The following is a 19,341-nucleotide window of genomic DNA, read 5'->3' as shown; positions in this document are numbered from 1 at the left end:
GCGCAGAGCCAGGGACCTGTGTAACTTCGGGGGGGGGCGACTGCCAGCGCAGCGCAGGCTGCCAGAGGTGGGCGTGGGACGCCCTCTCCTTCCTTTTGCCTTCAGCTTTCTGAAGTAGGGGTCGCAAGAAACGAATAAACATTTCCAGTTTCTCTAGGAATCCCCCGGGTCGCCTGTGAGCGCAACTGAAATGTTCACATCATCACTAGTGAACTTGCAATATATGTAAAATTTCTGTAGTAAATCTGTCAAACTTTATTTTCTGGGAGTAGAGGGCAGAAGGAAAAACGTGTTAAACTCCCCTGCAATACATGTCCTAGCAGGTATGCTCTTCATGTAGCTGCTGGCTGACTTAAAAATAAGGACTTTGTGGATCAGGGTCTCTCTTTGTTTCTCTATTTCTCTCTTTCTCTGTCTCTCTTTTTCTCTCCTTCTTTCTCCCTCTCTCCCTTTTTTTCTTCCTTCCCTTTCCTTCTTCTTTTCCTTTCATGCAGGATTTCTGAGATTGTCATGCTCATCAAGAACAGGATTTCAAAAGTTGTTTTATTTCAGAGTCATCTGACCATAGTTATGGACAGAGCTAATGCTCCTAATGGGAACCTCACAACTGCAGACTGCTTTCTAATATTTTATACACCTAGTGTGTTTTTAAGGTCTTCTTAAGGAAGACATAATGATTTAGGATGATAATATCTTTCAAGGGTTGGCAGCGTAACTTCATTGTGGCTAAGAGTAGTTAGGATCTACTTAGTGATAGGAGAAGGCAAATGAAGATGAAACATTTGGATTCTGCAGTAATAACAACTTTAGCTGGAATAATAATTGCTTTTCAGCATCTGCACATCTACAATCAGCAAGGTCTTGTCTGCCTATAATTTGTTTTTGGAAAGTCTGTTAGCTAAATCAGAAGTTCAGATAGAAATGCAGAACTGAGGCACATTACGTGAACTTAATTGTTCCAGGCTGTGTCTGTTAGGCCCTGAGTGAGTTACATGGAGGCATTAATTCACCTGTAACATAATCTCTTGCCCTGATCTTATTTATGTCGTGTCAAGAAAAATCATCTGCATTTTCATCAGAACAGCAGTCAGGACCAAAGCAGTCTATACTGGCCGTGTGCTACCCTCCTACCACACTTTGGGAGTTTGTCATTGGCTTCCTCTCTGAAGAGATCATGCTGAGATGTGTTCTAGTGACGAAGCATGTGCATGTTCACAGATTTATCATGACTGTAAGCCACTTGCTAGTATGTACTAGTCAGACCTCTACGGTCCCTGAAGCCAGCTATAGCAGTGTGCTCTTTCATTCCCATATATGTTGTTGACTGTATTACTTGGGGTTCTTTGCATATGGGAAACATTTATTCTATCTGAACAATTCTTTGTGCATTTGTGACTGATTACAAGACGCGGAGTATCGTTGTATGTGGCAGTTATCCCACAATTCTGCCTCAGTCTGTTCAATGGTAAAACCTGCTGGGTGGAGCTGATGGGGAGAATACCTCCGTAAGGTGATGCTTGCAGTGATTTGTCTGCTGTTGGTCTTTAGTTCTCCTAATACTGAGCCAAATCTCAATGCCAGCATCAAACACTGTCTACTTCGAATCACAACATGCCTCTGGATGTGTGAATCATGACCCAGGATCAGCTGTTCCTTTTATTACCTTCCATCATCCCTTCTTTTCAGGAAAGGGGTGGGGAAAGTAGATGATAATTGTATTTTAAACTAGAATAAAATGAAAAAATAAACTTCTTTTTTAATTGGTGCATGTAAAATTCAATTTGAGTCTCCATCTGTCTGTTGAGTTCTGTCCTCCTCTGGTGGGTGTGCACGAAAGAGAAGATGTAATTTCATGTAATTTTGGGAAAATCTCCTCATTACCAGCAGTTTTGTGTCTGGAATCATGGTAACAGAATTGTAACATGATGGGCACTGAAACATGTACTCACTATAGAAATGTGATTTACAGGAACATCCAGTGAATAATAGACTTGATGACTAAAATTGTGTTTTCATTGAGCTGCTGTAAATAAAGATGCTTCTTCCCACCAGGATTGATTGAGGTGTCTATAATGCAGAAAGGGCTTCAGGGAGCAGGTGTCATTCTACCGTTTGTGTTAGAGCAAGTAGCTGTCATTAAGAAGGTGTCTGGACTGGGCAATTTGATTGCTATCACATCAAATAGATAGCTCTTCTAATAGTAATATTTATTAAAATCACTGGTACTATATTGAGAATAAATTGCTTAAAACAAATCTTCATTGAGACCTCAAAATCACATTGGCTTTAAAAGCCTCTGATTTTTAGTACGTAATGCATTTGGAATGATTCACATCTGAACCTTCTGGTTGTGTTTTCTTCACATTTTCATGATTGTTTTTCTGCAAGTATGAGAAGTAGAAAATTATTTTCTGTATTGAAAGCTGATGTTCCACACATAGATCCCTGTGTACCTGGGCATATAGAGCCCAGCTTGAGGAAAGCATCACAGGTGAGATTTGTGGCATGCTGCTTCTGTTTGTTGTATTCTTTTGTATGGGTTTCTGATGCATTTTCCCACTATTGCTTCTTTCAGGAAATAGATTGGACTTTTGCACACAGAATATAGCTGTGCGTTTGCTTAGAAGAAAATTAGTAATTCAGAGGTAGGTCTTTGGCTGTACTGGAAACCTGTACATGTCCTGACAGCGAGGTGATTTGGATATGCTGATGACTTACCTGAAGATAAGAAAACTCACAAATGCTTTTTTAGTAGTACTTGTCAAAAGTCTCTCCTTCTGCTATAATGAGTATTTCGGTCATATCCTGAGTCATAGCTGAGAAAGGGGACCAAGAATTGATCCCAAGTCAATACATCTGTTATTTAGACTTTTTCGTCCTCTTTGGTCAATGAACTGTGGTTTCAGAGTGTGTTCCTTTGTGTCTACTACAACTGAGAGTTACTGGAAAACGTTAAGGAAATAAAATTTTGAAAAAATGTAAACATTGTAATTCTCATTGTCCTCCTCTTGGTTCCAAACTTATTCAGCTGTAGGAACGAAGTTAGTAGCTTGTCTTGTAGGAATAGGAATGTATATAACTGTTGTCATCCTCTTTCTATGTGGGACCATGGGAGATGAGAAGGTTTTGCGAAGGCTAGCACACTCGAATAAGAATAAGATGTATTTGTGTATGTGAGAGAAGAAGAGAGCAGGAGAGGGAGAAATGTCTTTTGGGACAAGTGAAGGTAGGTCATTTGCAGACTTCTGAGAAGCAGCGGTGCTAATATTCACAAGATCTACATTTCCGGAGCTATGGAAATTTACATTATTATTATTTTTTTCTGATGAGGTCCTTGAATAATTAAGATACTTAATCTCTTTCCAGGAAGATATATGCTTTAGCTTCTAGTCTCGCTTTATTTGTATGCTTTAATTGTATCCTTTATAATCATGATAGCATACAGCAAAAGGGAGGCTGGAAAATATGAAGACTGTAAGGAAGCCAATGTTTGAATTTTCAGCATTTTCTCAACACTTCAAAGTTTAACTGGTTGTATTTTGATAGAGAAGTAGTAGAATTTTTGTTTGACTTCTGTGAATTTAGGAAACTGAACTGCATGAGAAGTGTGTGACATCCTCATTTTCTAAAGTTCATAAAATTGGGAAATTATGTACTTATTTTTACATCTAGATTGGGTTTTTCTAGATCATTAGTTTAACAACTTCTTTAGGAGACTTTCTTAACAGTTCACGATATTGAATTAGTTTGGTTGAAAAATCCTAGATGGCAACATTGAAATACAGTATGATTCAATGAACACTCACTGTATTCTCAACTCATTTCCATGGCTGCCCTCTTGGTTGGTGGAGTTGCACTCGGTGCCCTCTGCCCCTGAGGTGCAGGCACAGGGTAGGTGTGCGGGACGTGGAGAGAAAGCACAGGGAGACTGGATTTGTTGCTTGTGTGCATTTCCATCTGCATAGGCACAGGAGCTGCTGCAGGGCTGGCAGTTCCAAAAAGCAGATAGATGTCTTTTTGTGTGAGCAAAATATCTGTGTCCAAACTAGATGTAAAATGGGCCCTGGTTTGCTGGACTCATTATTTAGTTTAATATTAAACCAGACAGGAGTGAGGATTTAACAGCATGATGTGTTTTCTTCCTGTGTATCCTTCCTTTTCTTTACCTTCCTCATTTGTCTTTCTTGTTCATGTCAAAAACCTGGTGTTTGTTTAAATGAATGATGACCACTCTTGATAAGGAACTTTTTGTTCTGCTCGTGCTGCCTTTCACCTGACTGGGGCAGGGAGGACCAAGAAGATCTGTCTTTTGAGTGACTCTAAGAAATGTCAGGCTGGAGTAAAAGTATGCTGTTGGTGAGGAGGCAGGTATTTGAGGTCCTTTATTTATCAAACATGTTGGTATGCTTTTGGAAATGAGCCTTTTCCCCTCAGACTTACAGATTTACTCTTTAAGAGTGTTTAATCATAGGCACATATATAATTTAGCTTGGTTTAGTCATTTAAATCTGGCCTAAGGATGTTCACCTGTTCTGTGAGATTGCAGCCATGTTTTTTCTGGGAACTGGTAGCAAAATGCTGTATTTCTAAAATGATACATGTCTTTAAATAAAATATTACACACATCATGCCATTCAAAAGACTATTTTTACAAAATTCAGCGCAAGACAGTGAATGCCGATTGTGATTTGAAAGTCTGTGAAGCTTGGCTCCCATTCTATCACTGATTCCAGATTCAGCTCTGATCTCCACACAATGCCATGCAAGTGGCATCATTCATGTTTCAGGTGATACGAAGGCAGAATTTGACCCAAAAAAGTGTTCCTGTAAAAGGAATTATGTTTAAATTCCTTAGAGCTGGAAGCAGGGATGATGGTGATGAAGTATGTTTGGAAAGGCTGTGTGATTTATTCTCAATATGTGATGCTACGTGTGAACTGAATTGAGTACTGTTAGTCAGGGAACACATTGTAGCCCTTCATTTACTCTTTCTTTGAGTAAATTCATCTCATCTGAAGCAAGATTCACATAAAAATTAGGAGTTAAAATTTGAAAGGAGCATATTAAATATTGAAATAGAGACATCTACGGTGTAAAATCTGTGACTACTGTATATGTGGTTCTTTTATTGTGCAGTAGAACATGATGGTTTGGGCACCTTCTGTTGACACGTTAATGATTTAAGGCTCTTATAGGTCCTAAGAACTATCCCATTTAATTTTTAACTGAGCATAAAACTATCAGTTTCTGGAAACGGCTGTGGTTATGGTAAAGCAAGACGTTGTTTGCATTGCTTAATCATCTCTGAAAAATGGATTTGGACTAATGTGTAATTAGTAATTTTTAAAATGTCTTTTCTCAAAACAACAAACAAGACTTATCATTGTGGTAAACTTAAATACAGTATGTATTCATAAAAACACATTTGTAATTTGGAACAAATGGAGAAAGAAGAGTTGGTGTTTGAGCTGGCCTCTGCTTCTTGTTGAACCTAATGATTTTGATTAAAATTTAATGGAGAGCGTGCAGACTTATCAGTGATAATTACTATGTGAAAAATTTCTCGTCTCCAGTCTAACTGTGGAAAGACTTAGAAGTCAGTTTTTGCTTCTGGAATTCTGTAAATTTACAAGGAATCACAGCTATAAGACCATCTTAAAATTATTTACCGTGTTCTTTGATCTAAACAGAAGCACAAAATTATGGATTTTCCTCTCTGTGCAGATCGCTTGAAGAAAATGCTATTTTCTAATTAGGAGGGGGGTTTGCTGTTTCTGAAAAAGACATGTAACCAACAGGAGAGTAAAAGATGGTATTTTTAACACAGAGGTATTAAGCAGCTTCTTTTCCTTCTCTACACAAAATAATCCTTTTTTCCCGCCTCTTCAGAGCAGTTAAGAGTGAGTATAATAATTATTGTAGTTGTGGCTGAACACCCAGTTGTTCCAGGCATATATTTGTCATTGACCTAACCCTGCCCAGTTCCTGTGGGATGAAACGGACAGGGCAGAAGTACCATTATTGTCATTTAACAGGGGAATTGGGCCACTTAATCACTCAGTAGCTTTCTGGATATCCTTGGGAAGCTTATGGCAGAGTGAAAATTCAAACCCACTACTGTCTGAGCCCCAGAGCAGTGCTATCCACAGACCACTATGGTCTGAGAATTAGCACTTCCTAATCAAGTTATTATAAATAAGAGCACACATTTTATAATGTAGGATAAAAAGCAGCTAGATTCCAATGCCCATCAGCTTGATGATGTCGAAAATGGGTGCAAGTTTCCAAGTATAGAGTGCTACCTGATCTACTGTAGAAATAACTCTTCCTTGCAAATCTGTCACTTCAATCCAAATCCAATCAAAATACCCAGTATGCTACTGAAAAGGTGTGTATGGCCTGCAGACCCAAAGAGCTTGACTCTTCATTGCTCACAGCTATATGTGGACTAAGTGTAATGTCCTGGCAGAGCAAAAATAGAAGCAATTAATATGCAACCATGTGCTGGCCTCTCTTGTGAACGGGAAAGTTTGGAAGAGACTGGCCTAGAATAACTGAATTGATTTGAAAGGCGATAGTATAAAATCTTATACATGTTGTGGTAAATGTAATATACAACAGTGTGCTATGTTGTTTAGAATAGTATGAATACTAAGAACTATTTTTACTTTAAAAAACACATAGTTGCTTCATTGAAGCAACTTATCAGTTCAGAGTGATTATATTGTTGTACAAAGATCACTAATGAGAATTTACCTTTTAGTGCTCCAGTGCATGTGAAATATTTGATTTGTTTAAACAGCATGTGACTGTAGCATAAAATTAGGAACTTTGAATAATCACCTTGGATCAATAACATCTTTTTTGAAGGTCTTATACTTTCTTGACTCCTGTGAATAGCTTAAAAAGTGCCTTTGCTGTAACAGCTTTTGCAATACAAAAGCCAGCTTCTCAGTATGTTGTATTGGTGTTTACAAATTTATTTCTCCAAAGCCTGTAAATCTAGATGAACCTGCAATTTCTGTCATCCCTGTTTGTAAGTCATCACCTCAGCGCTCTCAGCCAGCCTGGCCAGGCCAGGGTGTGCCGCTGACACACCGGTGTCAGAGCTTGCAGATGTTTTCTGTTTTCCCTGCACGTTTTGGGGCTCGCTTGTTTACCCAGACATTGACTGTTTTTCAAAAGAGTAGAACTAGTTCCTAGGCAACCTTAATGAACAGTAGGAACATGTTAGTTTGTTCATAATTTAGATGATTTTTAGGTTGTTTACTGTGATGTTTGGTTTATTGCACTGGGCTGGCTTAGCTTACGTAAATATGAGGATGAGGAAACAAACCACCAGAGGATCATAGCATGGTTATCAGGCTTTTTTTTCTTTAATGTCTTTTTATTGAAGGGGTTTATATTGTTAAGTTTTTAACACCAAATAGTAGCAGCATTGAGAATGCTTTGATCTTTAGAAAATGTGAATTGCAGAAGGTGAATGACAGTTCTCTAAAGCCTAAACCACAAATGTATAGACATATAAACACGTCTATATATACTTACCTATATTCTCTGTAAGCTTACATAAGCATGTGTTAAAAAAATATACTATGTGTTATAAATCAGTCTTTTTTGTTTTCTCCAGAATACTCATCTGTGTTCTTGATGTGGTTGTCCTTTATAGCAGAAGCTTGGACTACTATGATTAGAAGGATAATTCTGGTCCTAATGACTAATGTTCTTAATTTTCTGCTCTGAACCACGCATAAAGGGTCAGGATCAGTCTGTGTTATACAGTGACAGCAACCATTAGATGTTGAAAACATCTAATGGATGATGTCAACATGTTGAAATGTTGCTAAAATCAAAATATTAGCACAAAGACATATAAATCCTTTTAGAAATGTACTGGATAAAATATATGTGCTTCCTACAGGCAATCAGGCAGTGAGGTTGTATTTATGAACACATTTGATTATTAAGGTCAATTTTCAGAACAGTCTGGGAAACAGAATGTGTTTCTGTCATTCCCAGCTTATATTCAGCCCAGAGCGTGTTTTCCTGACCAGTTTGCAAGGATTTGGATACCTGTTTTCTGAAGCAAGAGATGACAGAGCCCAGCTGGAGCCAGGGTTGTACCACTGAAGGAATGTATAATGCTTTGAATAATTGGTGTAGAACATGCTTAAAACCTCCCCATTGCAGCATGTAACTCTAAAACATAAGCACATCCAAATCTTAGTGAACTGGTACTACTGTCTAAACCTCTGTTTGGAAGTGCCAGGTACATGTCTTTGTCCGTATTTCAATAAACTATTTATAGGCATCAAGATTCTGCATATTTTTCCAGAACTATTATTTCTTTTGCAGTATTCAGATTTTAAGCTTTGAGCAGAGAGCTATAACCGCAGGAGATTTACTTCAGCATTAGGTCAAGATGACTGCAAACAATGTCTGTTCTGGTTTAATTACATTAAGCCAAAATAAAGATAATCCATACGGGAAAGTGTAGCTATGTGATATAATAACTCTTTATCAATTCACAGAATCAGCAACATTCTTGGTGATTTGTCTTATATCTGACCAATATGAAATTGGCAAAGTATATTTTGTTCTGGTTTTGTGTTTGGTTTTTTTGTTTGTTTTGGTTTGGGTTTTGTTTGTTTGTTTGTTTTGTTGGTGTGCTTGTTTTTGTTGTTGGGATTTTGGTTGGTTGGTTTTTGTTTTTGATTTGGTTTGGTTTAGAGCCAAAACATGCCGTTCTCTCACAGAACTGTATTTTCTTTTCTAGTTTGCCTATTTATTTCTGTAGGCCTGTTTAAGCAAAAAGCCAGATCCAGTTTGGAGTGAACTGGAAGAACCTAGTAGTGGGAAGATGAGCTTTTACTTACTTAGAAGTTTCAGCCGTAATGAACTCCCCAGAACTGCATGTGGAGAAGCTGGCCGGACAAGAGCTATCTGACACATTTGGCAGGTCTTACTCTCCCTGCAAGCTTTGACGCTTATGAGAATCCAGAATTTAAGAAAGTCACAGATATGAGAGCATGAATGCTTCTTGCCTTACTGAATAGTATGCATACAGCAGGTTTCAAACTAAGAAAATGTTGGGCCAGACTGTACCAGTTGTGTTTCCTGTTGTTCACCAGGTGTGAATCTGCTTCTCTCTACCAGACTACCAATAGCACCCCAGGAGAGATTTTCCTAGCTGGGAAAAGACACTTGACACATTGCTCCTGTCTCTTTGGGCTGTGCCTGAAGCAGGGATCAGACAGGAGCGGTCAATGACGCTGGATTCTCACAGAGGTCACCCTCTGGGCATTAGGATAATGTTGCTCTTGGGCAGGCTGCTCTGAGGCAAAGCAGGACCTGGCCATGCTTTCCTCAAACTTTTGTCCATAGTCATCTCGATAGGAAGCCTTCATCAACCAGCTTCCTGCCTGGTATTTGTGAAGGATATTCCACTGTTTAGCAGTGATCGTGTCCGTCTCTTTTGTTGCCTTTTCCTCTCCTCTTCTGTTAAATGTGTTTGTCTACTTTTTCTTCCTCATGATTTTGCTGCCCTTGCACCTCTGACCCTTTCTTCACTGAGGGAGGTCTTACAGAATTTGTCTGCCTCTGCACATTGTTTTGGGATCCCTCCTGCTTGTGTACTCTGAGGAAAGTAAAAACATAGGGTTGGTTTGTTTGTTGTTAAGAGCTATTTCAAAAAAGCATTAGCGTTGGAGTAAAGCCTACAATAATCAGGAAATGAAAGAGAAGGAAGAACATAAATTCACCAACAGATATTTTGCCCGTTTCTATGCATTCTCAATTGAAAAAAAAGTCTCTTAGTTTTCTTTTATTTTTATAGTACCCTGATATCTTAAAGGAGCATTAAGGCCCATGTTTCTAACATGACTTTTTGAAGTGTTTATCATCTGCTGAGAAAATAGAGTAAATTAATTCCAAAATGTAGGGCTGATCAGGTTGAAAATTGGAACCCAAATACCAGTGTCAGGTGTCTTTGGATGGTTCCCAGATGTATTAAATTAGAATAAATGAGAAGAAACTGGCTTATTTTTTTCAGCTGAATGGCAATGAGCCTTCTTGGGCACAGGGTCTCTCTGCTAAAGACAGGTTACAGAGATAATGTGAGTAAAATAAGAGAGCTGAAATACTATTTAGTGTTTTTCTTCATGTTTTTAGTGATATGTGTCTATAGCTTGTTAGTAGTGGGGAAACTCATAGTAAAAATTAGTTCAGCTGAGTGCAATAGAATGTTGATAACCTAAACTCCTTGTAAGAGCTTAGGATACCTATTTATTCATAGAGACAGATCAGGCAGTCCTGATTAGGAGGCTCTGCAAATCAGAAATTATTTTTTCTCTCCATGGCCATTTTTCTACTTTATGTTGCTGAAATCTCCCTATTACTTACAGTAGTCTATCCCTGGTATCTCCCAAGATTAATTTTGAACCTTTCTTGGGAGACTTTTGTTAAAAGACCCAGTGCTTGCAAATGTAGTTGAATGACATTGAATATTTTCTGATCTGTAACTTGTTTTTTTTGCTTATTTGTTGTTGTTTGTTGTTGTTGTCATTATTTTGGTTTGGTGTTATGGTTTTGTTTTTTTTTTTTACATGCCTGTATCACCTAAAATACAGCTTAGAAGAAACCGATCTGCTTTGAGGGAAGCTCTTAATTCTGTTTAGCTTAAATGAAAGTGATATCTTGAGATTCAATTGGCCTTACTAGTGAAAGTTGTAAGTCAGAGTTGAAATGCCGCTGCAGGCAAAACTGAATTTAGTAGAACAAAATTGGCAGAAACAAATAGCAACAGGATTTTATTTAAAATGTTATTTTATTAAAAAAGCAGTGAAATGGATCAAGAATAAAGCATAAATGGAAAAAGAACTCATCAGAAAACCAAAACATTTCTAGAAAAGATACCTACCTGTTCAGACTCTCAAATTCTATCGGTGTGTAATTCTCATGTCTTTAAATGCAAAGGCTTTATTGACATCAATGCTCCATGTTCTTTTCTCTTATGGCATGACTCTGTGGAAGAAACGTGTGAGCCATCACCTGACGTATTTTGTGCTTTTCCTTGTTGTCTCTGGGATGCCTGTCATTACTGGCTGGAGCTCACCAATTTTGTTTGGTTTTAACTGTTTTACATGCTGCTTTACAGAGAATGTGGGAGGTTCTTGTAGTAGTGGTGGCTTGTTTTGTTGTTGTGTGGGTTTTTTTATTTTATTTATTTATTTTAATTATGCCTCAGTTTACCAATTTGCTGCCAACTATTTGGATTAGAGATACATCATGTTTTATCTACATGTTAACCCAATGGGGTAAGAGTGAACAAAGAACTGAGACAGCTCAAGTAAGGAAAATGAGAGGAAGCCGGTGAGTGCCTATTCTGATAGTGAAAATAAGAAGCCGAAATCAGTCACAACTAGGATTTGTTAAAGAGAGTAACTGTTGTCAGCCACAGAAGAACAGAAGGACCTCTTCAGGGTTAAATTCTCTAACTCATAAGGGGATTGAATGGACTGAACTTCAGCTGGATGATGAGGAGCTACAGCTGCAAAACTTGGGTTATAGAGAGAAGCAGTCAAGCAACTGGAAAGAAACAGGCTTTGTAAGAGGTGAACATACGAAATGTCAATTCTGGAGTGGGGAAATACATAAATTAAAGAAAAAAAAAAAAAAGGTGTAGGTGGCTGGAGTAAATGTAAGCTTGTACCTAACTTCAGAAAGGTTTGATACTGCTCATAGTGTGTCTGGAAAACTTACCCTGTCAGGAAGGCATGTGGTCATTAAGACTTGGGGCTGACCTGCAGAAAAGTAATGAAACTCTTTCCTTAAATACAACAAATACAAGAAAAGCATTCTGATGGTGCACAAGCACGCGGATGGTGTGGTGATCCAGATAGATCTTGTAAAATGAGTGAAATGTATTGAAGTTACTACTCTATTGTTTTTTAGAAGTAATTGCATTAGAACCATTATGTTCCTCGAAATTTTAAATGTAGCTAGTGATTAAGTACAGAAATTGCAGTTGTGTTTCCAAAAGGTAACCCAAGAAGGAGTGGAAAAAGCCAGTTTTCTAGGATAGGTAGCAAATTGACGTGCATTCAAGAAGAGAGATGACCAGAAAAGAACTGGTAACTCATCAGGAGTCTTGAGAATGCAGTAGGAAAATGCATTTTTTTATTAGCGTTTTTAGGCAGCTTGCCCTCTTACCTGTGTGGTAGTCACCAAGTGACTGAGGTCTTCTCATGTAGGAAGTACAGTTTGCTATCAGAGGCAGCTGGATTGTATATTATTTTACACAGACTGATTATATTCTTTTGTAAATGTCTGGGGGTTTCACTGTACTGATGATTTGTGTTGTAAAATGCTTTATATAGGAGCATCGTTCTTCCCTATGGCAATGCTACCTCTGCTTTGCGTTTATGGGCCAGTGTTTGTAGGTTTGTACTGTCCATTTGAATTTAGGAGATATATAAAGTTATAATGACTAACATTCTGTGTGTGCTGAGGATGGTCGTCACCCATTTTAGAATGAAATATAAGCATTGTTACTATAGTAGGGTCACTTCTGCTTCCTAAAATTTATCAATAATTTTGATATGCTCAGGACTTGCCATGTCCTGGTTTTTAGGTCTCTCACCTGTTTGAGAGGTTGTTTTTCTCTTTGTGGTACTGGCAGTCATGTACTTTCAGGTAGACGTGAGAGCAAGGGTTGTAGTTCTCAACTAGTCTGGTACACCTGGATCCCGTATGTAGGCTACAAACAGGTTCTAAAGTAAACCAAAGTTAATAGAAACTTTGTTTCTAAGCAAGTCTGCTATATAATGATTACTGTGAAGTCCTGAACAAGTTAGGGTTTGGCCACCAGATATTTATCCAAAGCATTTATGATGTGAGACTTTCCATAAGCCAGACACTACTGCAATCAGTCCCCTCCTTTCATTTTGGACAAATCTAAACATGCTTGTTTTGCTGAGCAAAATTTTCACAGTCACATCTATCTTCCCTGTATCCTCATATGTTGATAAGTGTCATATAATCACCAATGCGTTGCTTGCTTCCCCTCCCTCTTTCCCCTCATGTACATGTGGAATGAAATATGTCTTCTGAAGGTCTTCACACACTGTTGTCTTTTTTAAGTTACAACAACAAAAGTTTTAAACTTCCATTAGTTAATTGAAATACTCTAGTTCTGCAGCATGTAAACTTGTCAAGGTTGGTTTTGCATCCATAGATTATGTCATTGCGATACTAATCCTGAAACTTAACCTTTGTGAGGTTTTCCTTTTATATTTTGTAGATGAGGACTTGGTAGTTGCTGGCTCGAGACAGCTAAAGTGCATGTTCTGTCCTTGTGTGGGCTCAGATGTCTCACCCAAAGCCCACTGATATAAACAAAAAGGTTTCCTATAGCTTTGCATCACATAAATCCTTGTGTCCTGAGAGGCATATCTGTAATATGTATAAACAACCAAGATGGGTACAGCAATAGCTCACAGATAGGAATCGTGTAAACGAATGTGGAAAGACATGTTAACAGTGTGATTAGTTAGTGTGATTGTTTTTTTCAGCCGTTATTTCAGCAATGGTAAATGGCAGATTAAATTCTCAGTGGAATTTTCCTGTCTTCTTTCAGGCAGCGCTTGCAGCCTGCATGTCCTCTCTCTCAAGGGGATGTTTCAATGAATACATGTCACAGTTCTTAGCAACAAAACTGATTCTTTTTTGCCAAATTTTATGCCATACAATGTTTCTATTAGAAAGGAATATTGGAAAGAAATTAGTAGAAGACTTCCTTCCCTTCATTCTTCCTGAAGAAATTCACACACAGTGATAAAAACTATTTACTAGCCCTTTCTTTGGCTGTATCTAAGATATTGGAGTGCTTCACAGATGTTAATTATTAGGCCTTATGACAGATCCGAAAGAAGGAAAACATTGTTTTGTTAACTTCCAAAACATAGCAAGTTCTGAGTGGAAAACGATAGCTGTTTTAAAGCTAATTGTGATGATATGAAATGATCTGAGGGAGGAAATTGCACATATTGTGACAATAAAAGTTTTGGAGAAAATTAAGAAGGAAAACAAAAATTAATTGGAAAAAATTGCTTGGAGTCCAGGGTTAACAACCCCAAATTTCAGAAACAGTCCCATGAATTTCATAGTGACCATATGCAGAACTACCCTTCAAAAATTTTCCTGTTACCAGCAACAACTTTTATATATTAACAAATTGGTTTATAAAATAATTCCGAGATGTAATTATAAATATAGTATCTGACAACAGCGACGTAATGTTGCCTTGTAGCACTTTAAGAAGCAAACAGCTACCACATTCAAAAACAGGAGTGAGATTAATCTAGGCTGTTCCTACAAAGTCAAATGATTATAAATGTTCTGGCTTACGGCAAAATCCTTCTTTTCTATTGTTGTGCAGTGTGCTAGTGGCTGATCGAAAGGTGCAGGAGCAGAGGGTGTTTTGTGAGCATGGGGGTTAAATGTTATACATTACACACTTTAATGCTAATCCTAAAAGAAGCAATCAATGCACCGTCTGCTCCCACCTCAGCATCTGCTCCCTCTCTTTGGGGCCTCAAATGAGGTGGTGAGAGTATGAAAAGGTGCATTAGCTCACACCTCTCGTGCAGCCATAAATGTGTAGTACATAGTGAACTACCGCCAGTGCAGCCCCAGCTCATTTATAGCCTGGTCTGCAGTCTGCCATCAATGGAGGGAATGGTTTTAATATTTGTAAGCTGTGGGCCAGGTCTCTAGTGTTTAAAAACAGTATCAGCTGATTTTTTCCTTTCCTTTTTAATACATTGAGATAGATTAAATTGTTATGATTATCTTCCCTGCAAATTAAATTTTGTTTCCAAAAGGTCCTAATCCTAGCTGGAAGCTTTCTGGAATAACAATATTGAATGAATGTTAATGGTACTTAAAATCCATGCAATTAATATAGTTAAAGATGTAGAATGATAGATACTGTCCATAAAGTCTGAAATTGTGGGAGGTTTATATACACTTTAGTCTGTATTTAACTGCGTATATTTTAATAAGATTTTAAATTTCTCATTTGTGTTTTTATTTCATACAACAATAACAAAACAATTATGTCCAAAAGGGATTTATAAACTTAAAAAAAAAAACCCACATAAAATTCACAATGTGCATTAATGCTTATTATCCTAATTACAGTGGTCCCTTTTGAGGCATGCTTTGGTGTAAAATAATTAATTTTGATGCCTGCAGCTTAAGATGTGTAACTTGCTTCCGCCAGTTGCCTTTTGTAGAGCCCACAAGGGTGGAAATTGATGCTTAAGTATATTTTGTTATTCTAATCAGTCTCTTCCTATCTTTAGAAGCCCCATCTGCCTTTGAGAGATCAGAGCATACAGTGTTATTCAAGGTTAATATGGATGTTCCCTGTTAAAAAGAAATGTAAGAGTTCCCTAAAGCATATAGCAATATAGAATTGGATCCATTTTATATCAGGTTGGTTAGCAGATTATTTTTTTTCTCAACTGCATAGCCATCTTTTTTCCCCAAATCAGAGTCAGTGTGGCTAATTTCTGCACCCTTACCCTAACACAAGTCTTGAAGTTGATCTTGGAAAGACTTTATCAGTTTGAAAAGGGCTTCAAGGCACTTGCAGTGATTGTCATTGATGGGGATAGTAGGTGATTTAAAAGACTTGAATATCAAGCTTTGACAAAAATACAGCCCACTTGGGGTTAAGGAGGTGCTGTGAGTGCTGTTAGCTCTACCTGCCCCACCTGTGATAGATGCCTGACACTGGAGGTGGAGGCAGAGGCTGAAGTAGGAAGAGGTGATACAAGCCGGTTTGGTAGGTCTCTCTTTCTTGGCATGATAATTTGTTTGTTTGTAGTGTTTTTTGGCTCATTAGTATACTGGGAGACTATAAATGCGGCTCCAATATTGAAGACCTTGCAACCTGGGCTGTCTGGATATTGCAGACAGAGGCAGGTCATGTAGTACCTGATGCTGGGCTGAGAACACCGAAATTAAAAAAGCTGGCAGAAATTATGGTCTTGATTTTAGCTGCTCTGTATTTGTTAAGTCTGGTTCACAGTCCTTGTAACCTCCAACCAGAAATGTCTCAGTGGCAACCTGTTGTCTCAAGACCTCTAGGACTGCAGAGAAAGGGCTCTGCCCTCATCAGGAAGGCAAAGTGACCCGTGGTAATCAGCCTTGCCTTGGGGAGCTCCCACCTGGCTCAGTGCTGGTAAAGAGAAAACAGTGTCTAACACTGGCAGGGAGAGCAGGAAAACAAGGAAGACTGAAATGAAACAGAAGTTAATGTTGTAGCCATTTGTAAGAATGAAGAATGAAGGAGATTATGGTGTGCACATATACTTACTTCTTAAACACAGTTTCTCCCAGAGAATATAGTTCATGTTTTTCTATTAGTGAAGAAACAGACATTGTGATTTTTTTTTTTTAAATAATTTAATTTGGCTCATCTGTGAAAGAGATGCCATCCTTAATTAGTCTTTGTCTCTGAGCGGCTAGAGATCTCTCTTTGTCAGAATATGTACTTTCTTTAACCCCTTTATACATAGTGAAGCTTGGACTGAATAGGATCTGGATAGCTGAGTATGTATATGAGATCACAGGTATTTTAGCTTTATTTTAATTTATTATCCTTTTCATTTTCTTTCCAAGCATTCTTAAAGAGTGCAATGTTATTAGAAAACTGCAGTTTCCTTTAACTCGACCAGAAAAAATTTAAGTCCATGTAAAATGAGTGATATGTACAAGCTCAGATTATTACTGAAAGCCTCTGAGGAGGAAAAGCTGCAAAAACTAAATAAGAGTTTAAAGGGAAGCGATTTCTTTCTAACTTTGATGTCAGGTTTGCGTATGTCTTTTGGCTCTTTGGAGATGTTTGGCTCTTGTACTCTTTGGGGGTTGGGAGCCGTGCGGTAGCAAACTGTAGAATAACTAATGCTCTGCTTAAGGACCTCACCTCATTGCTGCCTCCTGGAGTAGGCAGTGTTGGTTCCACACAGAGAGTAGCTAACTTTGACTTGAAATGAAGCAATTAATCACTTATTATTACACACTTGTTTGCACTCACAAAAAGATACAAAGTGGGATTGCTTTTCTTGTGTTCTAAAGTAAAATTTGAAGGTTTTTGTCTAAAAATTCAAACTTATTAGCAGTGCTAGACAAGAGTCAGCCATCTGGAAGGCCATCAACCCTTGGAGCCTTCATGGGGCTAATAGAGGAATGATCCTCTTTTCTCAACACTGCTAAATGTTAATAGAGAAGGGCTATTGAGACATCATTTAAGTCTTATTTTTCATTGTTTATTGTAAAGTCTATATGCTGTTAATGACTCTAAATGAATGTTAAGAGACTGATGGTACTGGCTTTAACTATTTCTCCCAAAATTAAAGCTTCAGATTAGGTAATGTAAAAAGACCCCTTCAATGACGCTAATGAAGAGAAATGTCACTTGTCTAACACCTTCAAGTGCTTTCTCTGTTGCTGGCACACAGTTGACATTGAGTGAGCAGCTTTTTACAGTCTTCACTGATGAGCAATGTTAGATAAAAACTGAAAACAGAACTGCAGATGCCCATATGACCATCTTTTCCAAAGCATGTGTGTAAATGGCCTGTGAACAAAATGAAGCACAAGGTCTGGTATTTCTCTTGTCACTTTTTTGTTATAACTGTGAAATTAAGTGATCAAGATATGATATCATGGAGAAAAGAGAGAAACAAGATGGTTTTCTATTTGAATTTACTGGAGTGGTAAAAGCACAAAACCAATAACTAGTTTGTCCTTTGGGAAAATCTGAAGTGTTGAAAATGTGGGGTGTTTAATGAAAAACTTTTCCCAAGTTGCCCTGTGATCAGTTTGGTCGAAGTGAACTTCATATCCTATCTCAATATCGACAAAATACTCATTTGTTTTACTTAATACTTTGAATAATACAGTTGAGGCAGGTTGAAGTACAGTCTTGCCGTGTCTTGGTTTGCATGTGAAAAAATTCTCAAATGTGGCAAAGTGCACATCTGTTTTTTTTTTTTTACGGTAAGTGACAAGAAAACTCCCCATCAATGTCTGTCCTTTTTCTGACGTCCTGCGTATTTCTCAGTTTGCTAATTAAAATGGGTAAAGGGCACACACGTATCTGTTTTTAATTATGGTGTTTATTGCATAATAAGTAGCAGATTCCTCTTATTCACAACTGTTTTGTCAAAACATATGTTGTATTATTCTTTTACTCTGTTCTTTTACTGTGTTAATGTACGCAGTGGTCATAGCTACAGTATCAGACAATGGCAGCATCAGCAAGAGTCAAGGGCCAAATAAGAGATTCAGTGGTACCGGTTCCGCTTTGAGAAATAGTAGCAAATTCAAAGGGATTAATATTGATAAATGAGAGTTGGGCTAAAGATTAGAAATACATAAACAGCGTTTGCTGTCTTTTGTTCTTCAGCCTCAGAAAATTAATATTCAACCTCAGTAATGAAATGAGTGTGATTCCTTACAATTGAAGTATTCTGTCTCTGCAGAATGTGGATTTGGATACACTGTAAAACTGAATCACTTCTGTGGAAGGTGGTACGTCACAGACTATTTCTAAATCTTCTGGTCCTGATGGAATGATGTAATCAGTGGCAGGCAAAAGTACTTCTCACTTATGGGATGAATTTTTTGGAAGATGCACCTTTCACAACATCTCCTGAAAATCTGTTCCATATGGAATTACTCAATATTAGGTTTCTCTGCAGTCCTTTACACAGAGAACATCTTGTCAATCTATTAAGGTTATTTTGTGTTAATATGTTAGTCTACCATACATGGGTGTTAACTTTGGATACATACATATGTACTTGTTTAATTCTGCCCTTTTTGTAACTGCTGTGATTAATCATTCTTATCTGATGATTTATCCTTTTTTTTTTTTTTTTTTTTAATGAAGGTTTTGCTGCAAATTAATCACCAGTGTTTTTAAAACATAGGGCTCAGGACGTTGTGTTAGCAAACAGCTATGTGCTGCATTGTAAACTCAAGCCTTCACTCCAGGTCACCTGGGTTCTTCCTCCTTGCAGTTACCTTCAGTATTTTCATTTAAGCTCCCTCCCTCTCTCTGGATCCCCTTCTGCTCTTTAGGTGCAGAATATGTTGGGTGACTGCTTTGGTTATTTATCTGTCTGTCCTAGCTTGTCTCATTAACATTTACTGTGGTTTTCCTCCTTCAGCAGCAAGGCAGTCTCATTCTAGAGAGATGAGAGTCCGCCTGCCAGCAGACCTTTAACTTGTTGGGTTTCAAAATAAACAAAGCAAAATCTGACCATT

Source organism: Patagioenas fasciata, chromosome 9 (genome assembly GCF_037038585.1).
Source record: "Patagioenas fasciata isolate bPatFas1 chromosome 9, bPatFas1.hap1, whole genome shotgun sequence".
Lineage (NCBI taxonomy): Eukaryota > Metazoa > Chordata > Aves > Columbiformes > Columbidae > Patagioenas > Patagioenas fasciata.
The sequence above is the reverse complement of the archived record's forward strand: the minus strand, read 5'-3'. Positions refer to the sequence as shown.